This window comes from Taudactylus pleione, unplaced genomic scaffold, assembly GCF_031769625.1.
Source record: "Taudactylus pleione unplaced genomic scaffold, aTauple2 ptg000317l, whole genome shotgun sequence".
NCBI lineage: Eukaryota > Metazoa > Chordata > Amphibia > Anura > Myobatrachidae > Taudactylus > Taudactylus pleione.
Window position 1 is genome coordinate 5,924,083 of NW_028284718.1, and position 10,418 is coordinate 5,934,500.

The following is a 10,418-nucleotide window of genomic DNA, read 5'->3' on the forward strand; positions in this document are numbered from 1 at the left end:
TAGTCTCACTTTGAAACACAAAAAGTTCAAAAATGAAATTGCAAGGTATTCTTTTGCCTTTCTTCTGTGTCTGGAAGCATGATTTGTACATTGCATATGACAAGTCTTTAGCTTCGTCCATGAGAGAAGTCCAAACTCTGTAGGCACTCACAAATCTTGTCCCTGCACTTTTCCTATATGCATACCTTAGAGAACTATCTACTGGACCATAAGGAAATATTGTATTTATTCTACAAATTCATTTTTACATAAATGTATATGGTGTTTTAAAAACAAAAAGCTATTTTCTAAAAATCAATTGAAAAATCCAAAGAAAAATCTTCAGGTAGGTGGCTCGTTGGTCTAGGGGTATGATTCTCGCTTAGTGTGCTAGAGGTCCCGGGTTCAAATCCCAGACGAGCTCAAATTTTCAGATTCTTTGAAATGGTTCCATTATCTTATTGTAGTCAATTTCCAGAGAGAATTTCAACTGAATGTTGTTTTTTCAAAACTCCCAAAATAGATTTTATTTACTAATTTGCACAATTGATTTTGTTTTTTGGCAAACTGCTAAAATTATTTGTAAGTACTTATCTGCACACAGCATGTGACATGTCTTGGGTTTTATCCATGAGAAAAACTCTGCTGGGCATCATAAAACTTTGCACAGCAATTTTCAAGCAAGTATACTTAGAAAATTATTGACTATTAGGAAATATTTTATTTATGCTAATATTTCCTCCTTGTACACATTAGTGACTGCTTTAAAATAATATAATTTTCACATTAAAATGGTTAAGATATCAAATAAAACATGCTTACTTGATGATTCTATGATTTTCGTTTTGGGCGCGACAGGTCCCTGGTTCAATTCCCTGACGAGCCCTCTCTTTCTTTTTACGGTGCATCTCATGGTTTATATATATCTGATTTTCTCAATTGGCTAAGTCAATAGCATCAACTGAGTTTTGTTTTTGCCATACTCCCAATAGAATTTGTACATACTTATGAATCTTGCCTTCATCATTTTCCTATTGCCTTTCTTCTATTTATGGATGATTTACACATAGCTTTTTACAAGTCTTGGGTTTTATCGATCAGACAAGTCCAAACTCTGTCGCTATTTTTATATCTTGTCACTGCACTTTCCAAATAAGCACACATAGAAAACTATCAATAGAATCTTACGAAAACATTTTAGTTGTACTACAAATAAGAGCATTCTTATTAAAATTTCAACCGTATTGTGGTATATCCGGAAAACTGCAGGTTCCCTTCTGTCTAGATAGCTTTGAATGTTTTAAAAGAATAGTCTCACTTTGAAACACAAAAAGTTAAAAAATGAAATTGCAAGGTATTCTCTTGCCTTTCTTCTGTGTCTGGAAGCATGATTTGTACATTGCATATGACAAGTCTTTAGCTTCGTCTATGAGAGAAGTCCAAACTCTGTAGGCACTCACAAATCTTGTCCCTGCACTTTTCCTATATGCATACCTTAGAGAACTATCTACTGGACCATAAGGAAATATTGTATTTATTCTACAAATTCATTTTTACATAAATGTATATGGTGTTTTAAAAACAAAAAGCTATTTTCTAAAAATCATTTGAAAAATCCAAAGAAAAATATTCAGGTAGGTGGCTCGTTGGTCTAGGGGTATGATTCTCGCTTAGTGTGCGAGAGGTCCTGGGTTCAAATCCCGGACGAGCTCAAATTTTCAGATTCTTTGAAATGGTTCCATTATCTTATTGTAGTCAATTTCCAGAGAGAATTTCAACTGAATGTTGTTTTTTCAAAACTCTCAAAATAGATTGTATTTACTAATTTGCACAATTGAATTTTGTTTTTTGTCAAACTGCTAAAATTATTTGTAAGTACTTATCTGCACACAGCATGTGACATGTCTTGGGTTTTATCCATGAGAAAAACTCTGCTGGGCATCATAAAACTTTGCACAGCAATTTTCAAGCAAGTATACTTAGAAAATTATTGACTATTAGGAAATATTTTATTTATGCTAATATTTCCTCCTTGTACACATTAGTGACTGCTTTAAAATAATATAATTTTCACATTAAAACGGTTAAGATATCAAATAAAACATGCTTACTTGATGATTCTATGATTTTCGTTTTGGGCGCGACAGGTCCCTGGTTCAATTCCCTGACGAGCCCTCTCTTTCTTTTTACGGTGCATCTCATGGTTTATATATATCTGATTTTCTCAATTGGCTAAGTCAATAGCATCAACTGAGTTTTGTTTTTGCCATACTCCCAATAGAATTTGTACATACTTATGAATCTTGCCTTCATCATTTTCCTATTGCCTTTCTTCTATTTATGGATGATTTACACATAGCTTTTTACAAGTCTTGGGTTTTATCGATCAGACAAGTCCAAACTCTGTCGCTATTTTTATATCTTGTCACTGCACTTTCCAAATAAGCACACATAGAAAACTATCAATAGAATCTTACGAAAACATTTTAGTTGTACTACAAATAAGAGCATTCTTATTAAAATTTCAACCGTATTGTGGTATATCCGGAAAACTGCAGGTTCCCTTCTGTCTAGATAGCTTTGAATGTTTTAAAAGAATAGTCTCACTTTGAAACACAAAAAGTTCAAAAATGAAATTGCAAGGTATTCTTTTGCCTTTCTTCTGTGTCTGGAAGCATGATTTGTACATTGCATATGACAAGTCTTTAGCTTCGTCCATGAGAGAAGTCCAAACTCTGTAGGCACTCACAAATCTTGTCCCTGCACTTTTCCTATATGCATACCTTTAAAAACTATCTACTGGACCATAAGGAAATATTGTATTTATTCTACAAATTCATTTTTACATAAATGTATATGGTGTTTTAAAAACAAAAAGCTATTTTCTAAAAATCAATTGAAAAATCCAAAGAAAAATATTCAGGTAGGTGGCTCGTTGGTCTAGGGGTATGATTCTCGCTTAGTGTGCGAGAGGTCCTGGGTTCAAATCCCGGACGAGCTCAAATTTTCAGATTCTTTGAAATGGTTCCATTATCTTATTGTAGTCAATTTCCAGAGAGAATTTCAACTGAATGTTGTTTTTTCAAAACTCTCAAAATAGATTGTATTTACTAATTTGCACAATTGAATTTTGTTTTTTGTCAAACTGCTAAAATTATTTGTAAGTACTTATCTGCACACAGCATGTGACATGTCTTGGGTTTTATCCATCAGAATAACTCTGCTGGGCATCATAAAACTTTGCACAGCAATTTTCAAGCAAGTATACTTAGAAAATTATTGACTATTAGGAAATATTTTATTTATGCTAATATTTCCTCCTTGTACACATTAGTGACTGCTTTAAAATAATATAATTTTCACATTAAAACGGTTAAGATATCAAATAAAACATGCTTACTTGATGATTCTATGATTTTCGTTTTGGGCGCGACAGGTCCCTGGTTCAATTCCCTGACGAGCCCTCTCTTTCTTTTTACGGTGCATCTCATGGTTTATATATATCTGATTTTCTCAATTGGCTAAGTCAATAGCATCAACTGAGTTTTGTTTTTGCCATACTCCCAATAGAATTTGTACATACTTATGAATCTTGCCTTCATCATTTTCCTATTGCCTTTCTTCTATTTATGGATGATTTACACATAGCTTTTTACAAGTCTTGGGTTTTATCGATCAGACAAGTCCAAACTCTGTCGCTATTTTTATATCTTGTCACTGCACTTTCCAAATAAGCACACATAGAAAACTATCAATAGAATCTTACGAAAACATTTTAGTTGTACTACAAATAAGAGCATTCTTATTAAAATTTCAACCGTATTGTGGTATATCTTGAAAACTGCAGGTTCCCTTCTGTCTAGATAGCTTTGAATGTTTTAAAAGAATAGCCTCACTTTGAAACACAAAAAGTTCAAAAATGAAATTGCAAGTTTTTCTTTTGCCTTTCTTCTGTGTCTGGAAGCATGATTTGTACATTGCATATAACAAGTCTTTAGCTTCGTCCATGAGAGAAGTCCAAACTCTATAGGCACTCACAAATCTTGTCCCTGCACTTTTCCTATATGTATACCTTAGAAAACTATCTACTGGACCATAAGGAAATATTGTATTTATTCTACAAATTCATTTTTACATAAATGTATATGGTGTTTTAAAAACAAAAAGCTATTTTCTAAAAATCAATTGAAAAATCCAAAGAAAAATCTTCAGGTAGGTGGCTCGTTGGTCTAGGGGTATGATTCTCGTTTAGTGTGCTAGAGGTCCCGGGTTCAAATCCCAGACAAGCTCAAATTTTCAGATTCTTTGAAATGGTTCTATTATCTTATTGTAGTCAATTTCCAGAGAGAATTTCAACTGAATGTTGTTTTTTCAAAACTCTCAAAATAGATTGTATTTACTAATTTGCACAATTGAATTTTGTTTTTTGTCAAACTGCTAAAATTATTTGTAAGTACTTATCTGCACACAGCATGTGACATGTCTTGGGTTTTATCCATCAGAAAAACTCTGCTGGGCATCATAAAACTTTGCACAGCAATTTTCAAGCAAGTATACTTAGAAAATTATTGACTATTAGGAAATATTTTATTTATGCTAATATTTCCTCCTTGTACACATTAGTGACTGCTTTAAAATAATATAATTTTCACATTAAAATGGTTAAGATATAAAATAAAACATGCTTACTTGATGATTCTATGATTTTCGTTTTGGGCGCGACAGGTCCCTGGTTCAATTCCCTGACGAGCCCTCTCTTTCTTTTTACGGTGCATCTCATGGTTTATATATATCTGATTTTCTCAATTGGCTAAGTCAATAGCATCAACTGAGTTTTGTTTTTGCCATACTCCCAATAGAATTTGTACATACTTATGAATCTTGCCTTCATCATTTTCCTATTGCCTTTCTTCTATTTATGGATGATTTACACATAGCATTTTACAAGTCTTGGGTTTTATCGATCAGACAAGTCCAAACTCTGTCGCTATTTTTATATCTTGTCACTGCACTTTCCAAATAAGCACACATAGAAAACTATCAATAGAATCTTACGAAAACATTTTAGTTGTACTACAAATAAGAGCATTCTTATTAAAATTTCAACCGTATTGTGGTATATCCGGAAAACTGCAGGTTCCCTTCTGTCTAGATAGCTTTGAATGTTTTAAAAGAATAGTCTCACTTTGAAACACAAAAAGTTCAAAAATGAAATTGCAAGTTTTTTTTTTGCCTTTCTTCTGTGTCTGGAAGCATGATTTGTACATTGCATATAACAAGTCTTTAGCTTCGTCCATGAAAGAAGTCCAAACTCTATAGGCACTCACAAATCTTGTCCCTGCACTTTTCCTATATGCATACCTTAGAAAACTATCTACTGGACCATAAGGAAATATTTTATTTATTCTACAAATTAATTTTTACATAAATGTATATGGTGTTTTTAAAACAAAAAGCTATTTTCTAAAAATCAATTGAAAAATCCAAAGAAAAATCTTCAGGTAGGTGGCTCATTGGTCAAGGGGTATGATTCTTGCTTAGGGTGCGAGAGGTCCAGGGTTCAAATCCCGGACGAGCCCAAATTTTCAGATTCTTTGAAATGGTTCTATTATCTTATTGTAGTCAATTTCCAGAGAGAATTTCAACTGAATGTTGTTTTTCCAAAACTCTCAAAATAGATTGTATTTACTAATTTGCACAATTGAATTTTGTTTTTTGTCAAACTGCTAAAATTATTTGTAAGTACTTATCTGCACACAGCATGTGACATGTCTTGGGTTTTATCCATGAGAAAAACTCTGCTGGGCATCATAAAACTTTGCACAGCAATTTTCAAGCAAGTATACTTAGAAAATTATTGACTATTAGGAAATATTTTATTTATGCTAATATTTCCTCCTTGTACACATTAGTGACTGCTTTAAAATAATATAATTTTCACATTAAAATGGTTAAGATATCAAATAAAACATGCTTACTTGATGATTCTATGATTTTCGTTTTGGGCGCGACAGGTCCCTGGTTCAATTCCCTGACGAGCCCTCTCTTTCTTTTTACGGTGCATCTCATGGTTTATATATATCTGATTTTCTCAATTGGCTAAGTCAATAGCATCAACTGAGTTTTGTTTTTGCCATACTCCCAATAGAATTTGTACATACTTATGAATCTTGCCTTCATCATTTTCCTATTGCCTTTCTTCTATTTATGGATGATTTACACATAGCTTTTTACAAGTCTTGGGTTTTATCGATCAGACAAGTCCAAACTCTGTCGCTATTTTTATATCTTGTCACTGCACTTTCCAAATAAGCACACATAGAAAACTATCAATAGAATCTTACGAAAACATTTTAGTTGTACTACAAATAAGAGCATTCTTATTAAAATTTCAACCGTATTGTGGTATATCCGGAAAACTGCAGGTTCCCTTCTGTCTAGATAGCTTTGAATGTTTTAAAAGAATAGTCTCACTTTGAAACACAAAAAGTTAAAAAATGAAATTGCAAGGTATTCTCTTGCCTTTCTTCTGTGTCTGGAAGCATGATTTGTACATTGCATATGACAAGTCTTTAGCTTCGTCCATGAGAGAAGTCCAAACTCTGTAGGCACTCACAAATCTTGTCCCTGCACTTTTCCTATATGCATACCTTAGAGAACTATCTACTGGACCATAAGGAAATATTGTATTTATTCTACAAATTCATTTTTACATAAATGTATATGGTGTTTTAAAAACAAAAAGCTATTTTCTAAAAATCAATTGAAAAATCCAAAGAAAAAACTTCAGGTAGGTGGCTCGTTGGTCTAGGGGTATGATTCTCGCTTAGTGTGCTAGATGTCCCGGGTTCAAATCCCGGACGAGCTCAAATTTTCAGATTCTTTGAAATGGTTCCATTATCTTATTGTAGTCAATTTCCAGAGAGAATTTCAACTGAATGTTGTTTTTTCAAAACTCCCAAAATAGATTGTATTTACTAATTTGCACAATTGAATTTTGTTTTTTGGCAAACTGCTAAAATTATTTGTAAGTACTTATCTGCACACAGCATGTGACATGTCTTGGGTTTTATCCATCAGAAAAACTCTGCTGGGCATCATAAAACTTTGCACAGCAATTTTCAAGCAAGTATACTTAGAAAATTATTGACTATTAGGAAATATTTTATTTATGCTAATATTTCCTCCTTGTACACATTAGTGACTGCTTTAAAATAATATAATTTTCACATTAAAATGGTTAAGATATCAAATAAAACATGCTTACTTGATGATTCTATGATTTTCGTTTTGGGCGCGACAGGTCCCTGGTTCAATTCCCTGACGAGCCCTCTCTTTCTTTTTACGGTGCATCTCATGGTTTATATATATCTGATTTTCTCAATTGGCTAAGTCAATAGCATCAACTGAGTTTTGTTTTTGCCATACTCCCAATAGAATTTGTACATACTTATGAATCTTGCCTTCATCATTTTCCTATTGCCTTTCTTCTATTTATGGATGATTTACACATAGCTTTTTACAAGTCTTGGGTTTTATCGATCAGACAAGTCCAAACTCTGTCGCTATTTTTATATCTTGTCACTGCACTTTCCAAATAAGCACACATAGAAAACTATCAATAGAATCTTACGAAAACATTTTAGTTGTACTACAAATAAGAGCATTCTTATTAAAATTTCAACCGTATTGTGGTATATCCGGAAAACTGCAGGTTCCCTTCTGTCTAGATAGCTTTGAATGTTTTAAAAGAATAGTCTCACTTTGAAACACAAAAAGTTCAAAAATGAAATTGCAAGGTATTCTTTTGCCTTTCTTCTGTGTCTGGAAGCATGATTTGTACATTGCATATGACAAGTCTTTAGCTTCGTCCATGAGAGAAGTCCAAACTCTGTAGGCACTCACAAATCTTGTCCCTGCACTTTTCCTATATGCATACCTTAGAAAACTATCTACTGGACCATAAGGAAATATTGTATTTATTCTACAAATTCATTTTTACATAAATGTATATGGTGTTTTAAAAACAAAAAGCTATTTTCTAAAAATCATTTGAAAAATCCAAAGAAAAATATTCAGGTAGGTGGCTCGTTGGTCTAGGGGTATGATTCTCGCTTAGTGTGCGAGAGGTCCTGGGTTCAAATCCCGGACGAGCTCAAATTTTCAGATTCTTTGAAATGGTTCCATTATCTTATTGTAGTCAATTTCCAGAGAGAATTTCAACTGAATGTTGTTTTTTCAAAACTCTCAAAATAGATTGTATTTACTAATTTGCACAATTGAATTTTGTTTTTTGTCAAACTGCTAAAATTATTTGTAAGTACTTATCTGCACACAGCATGTGACATGTCTTGGGTTTTATCCATCAGAAAAACTCTGCTGGGCATCATAAAACTTTGCACAGCAATTTTCAAGCAAGTATACTTAGAAAATTATTGACTATTAGGAAATATTTTATTTATGCTAATATTTCCTCCTTGTACACATTAGTGACTGCTTTAAAATAATATAATTTTCACATTAAAACGGTTAAGATATCAAATAAAACATGCTTACTTGATGATTCTATGATTTTCGTTTTGGGCGCGACAGGTCCCTGGTTCAATTCCCTGACGAGCCCTCTCTTTCTTTTTACGGTGCATCTCATGGTTTATATATATCTGATTTTCTCAATTGGCTAAGTCAATAGCATCAACTGAGTTTTGTTTTTGCCATACTCCCAATAGAATTTGTACATACTTATGAATCTTGCCTTCATCATTTTCCTATTGCCTTTCTTCTATTTATGGATGATTTACACATAGCTTTTTACAAGTCTTGGGTTTTATCGATCAGACAAGTCCAAACTCTGTCGCTATTTTTATATCTTGTCACTGCACTTTCCAAATAAGCACACATAGAAAACTATCAATAGAATCTTACGAAAACATTTTAGTTGTACTACAAATAAGAGCATTCTTATTAAAATTTCAACCGTATTGTGGTATATCCGGAAAACTGCAGGTTCCCTTCTGTCTAGATAGCTTTGAATGTTTTAAAAGAATAGTCTCACTTTGAAACACAAAAAGTTCAAAAATGAAATTGCAAGTTTTTCTTTTGCCTTTCTTCTGTGTCTGGAAGCATGATTTGTACATTGCATATAACAAGTCTTTAGCTTCGTCCATGAGAGAAGTCCAAACTCTATAGGCACTCACAAATCTTGTCCCTGCACTTTTCCTATATGTATACCTTAGAAAACTATCTACTGGACCATAAGGAAATATTTTATTTATTCTACAAATTAATTTTTACATAAATGTATATGGTGTTTTTAAAACAAAAAGCTATTTTCTAAAAATCAATTGAAAAATCCAAAGAAAAATCTTCAGGTAGGTGGCTCATTGGTCAAGGGGTATGATTCTTGCTTCGGGTGCGAGAGGTCCAGGGTTCAAATCCCGGACGAGCCCAAATTTTCAGATTCTTTGAAATGGTTCTATTATCTTATTGTAGTCAATTTCCAGAGAGAATTTCAACTGAATGTTGTTTTTCCAAAACTCTCAAAATAGATTGTATTTACTAATTTGCACAATTGAATTTTGTTTTTTGTCAAACTGCTAAAATTATTTGTAAGTACTTATCTGCACACAGCATGTGACATGTCTTGGGTTTTATCCATCAGAAAAACTCTGCTGGGCATCATAAAACTTTGCACAGCAATTTTCAAGCAAGTATACTTAGAAAATTATTGACTATTAGGAAATATTTTATTTATGCTAATATTTCCTCCTTGTACACATTAGTGACTGCTTTAAAATAATATAATTTTCACATTAAAATGGTTAAGATATCAAATAAAACATGCTTACTTGATGATTCTATGATTTTCGTTTTGGGCGCGACAGGTCCCTGGTTCAATTCCCTGACGAGCCCTCTCTTTCTTTTTACGGTGCATCTCATGGTTTATATATATCTGATTTTCTCAATTGGCTAAGTCAATAGCATCAACTGAGTTTTGTTTTTGCCATACTCCCAATAGAATTTGTACATACTTATGAATCTTGCCTTCATCATTTTCCTATTGCCTTTCTTCTATTTATGGATGATTTACACATAGCTTTTTACAAGTCTTGGGTTTTATCGATCAGACAAGTCCAAACTCTGTCACCATTTTTATATCTTGTCACTGCTCTTTCCAATTAAGCACACATAGAAAACTATCAATAGAATCTTACGGAAACATTTTAGTTGTACTACAAATAAGAGCATACTTATTAAAATTTCAACCGTATTGTGGTATATCAGGAAAACTGCAGGTTCCCTTCTGTCTAGATAGCTTTGAATGTTTTAAAAGAATAGTCTCACTTTGAAACACAAAAAGTTCAAAAATGAAATTGCAAGGTATTCTTTTGCCTTTCTTCTGTGTCTGGAAGCATGATTTGTACATTGCATATGACAAGTCT

General features: G+C 32.8%; 3 non-coding genes across 3 annotated transcripts; all 3 read left to right on the forward strand.

The window, feature by feature from the left end:
- Nucleotides 1-1,619: 1,619 nt before the first annotated feature.
- Nucleotides 1,620-1,692, forward strand: TRNAT-AGU (transfer RNA threonine (anticodon AGU)). Its single transcript has one exon. It is a non-coding gene; the product is annotated as a tRNA-Thr (tRNA).
- A 1,216-nt stretch (nucleotides 1,693-2,908) lies between these two features.
- Nucleotides 2,909-2,981, forward strand: TRNAT-AGU (transfer RNA threonine (anticodon AGU)). The gene has a single exon. It is a non-coding gene; the product is annotated as a tRNA-Thr (tRNA).
- Nucleotides 2,982-8,064: 5,083 nt separating this feature from the next.
- TRNAT-AGU (transfer RNA threonine (anticodon AGU)) lies at nucleotides 8,065-8,137 on the forward strand. Its single transcript has one exon. It is a non-coding gene; the product is annotated as a tRNA-Thr (tRNA).
- Nucleotides 8,138-10,418: the final 2,281 nt, after the last annotated feature.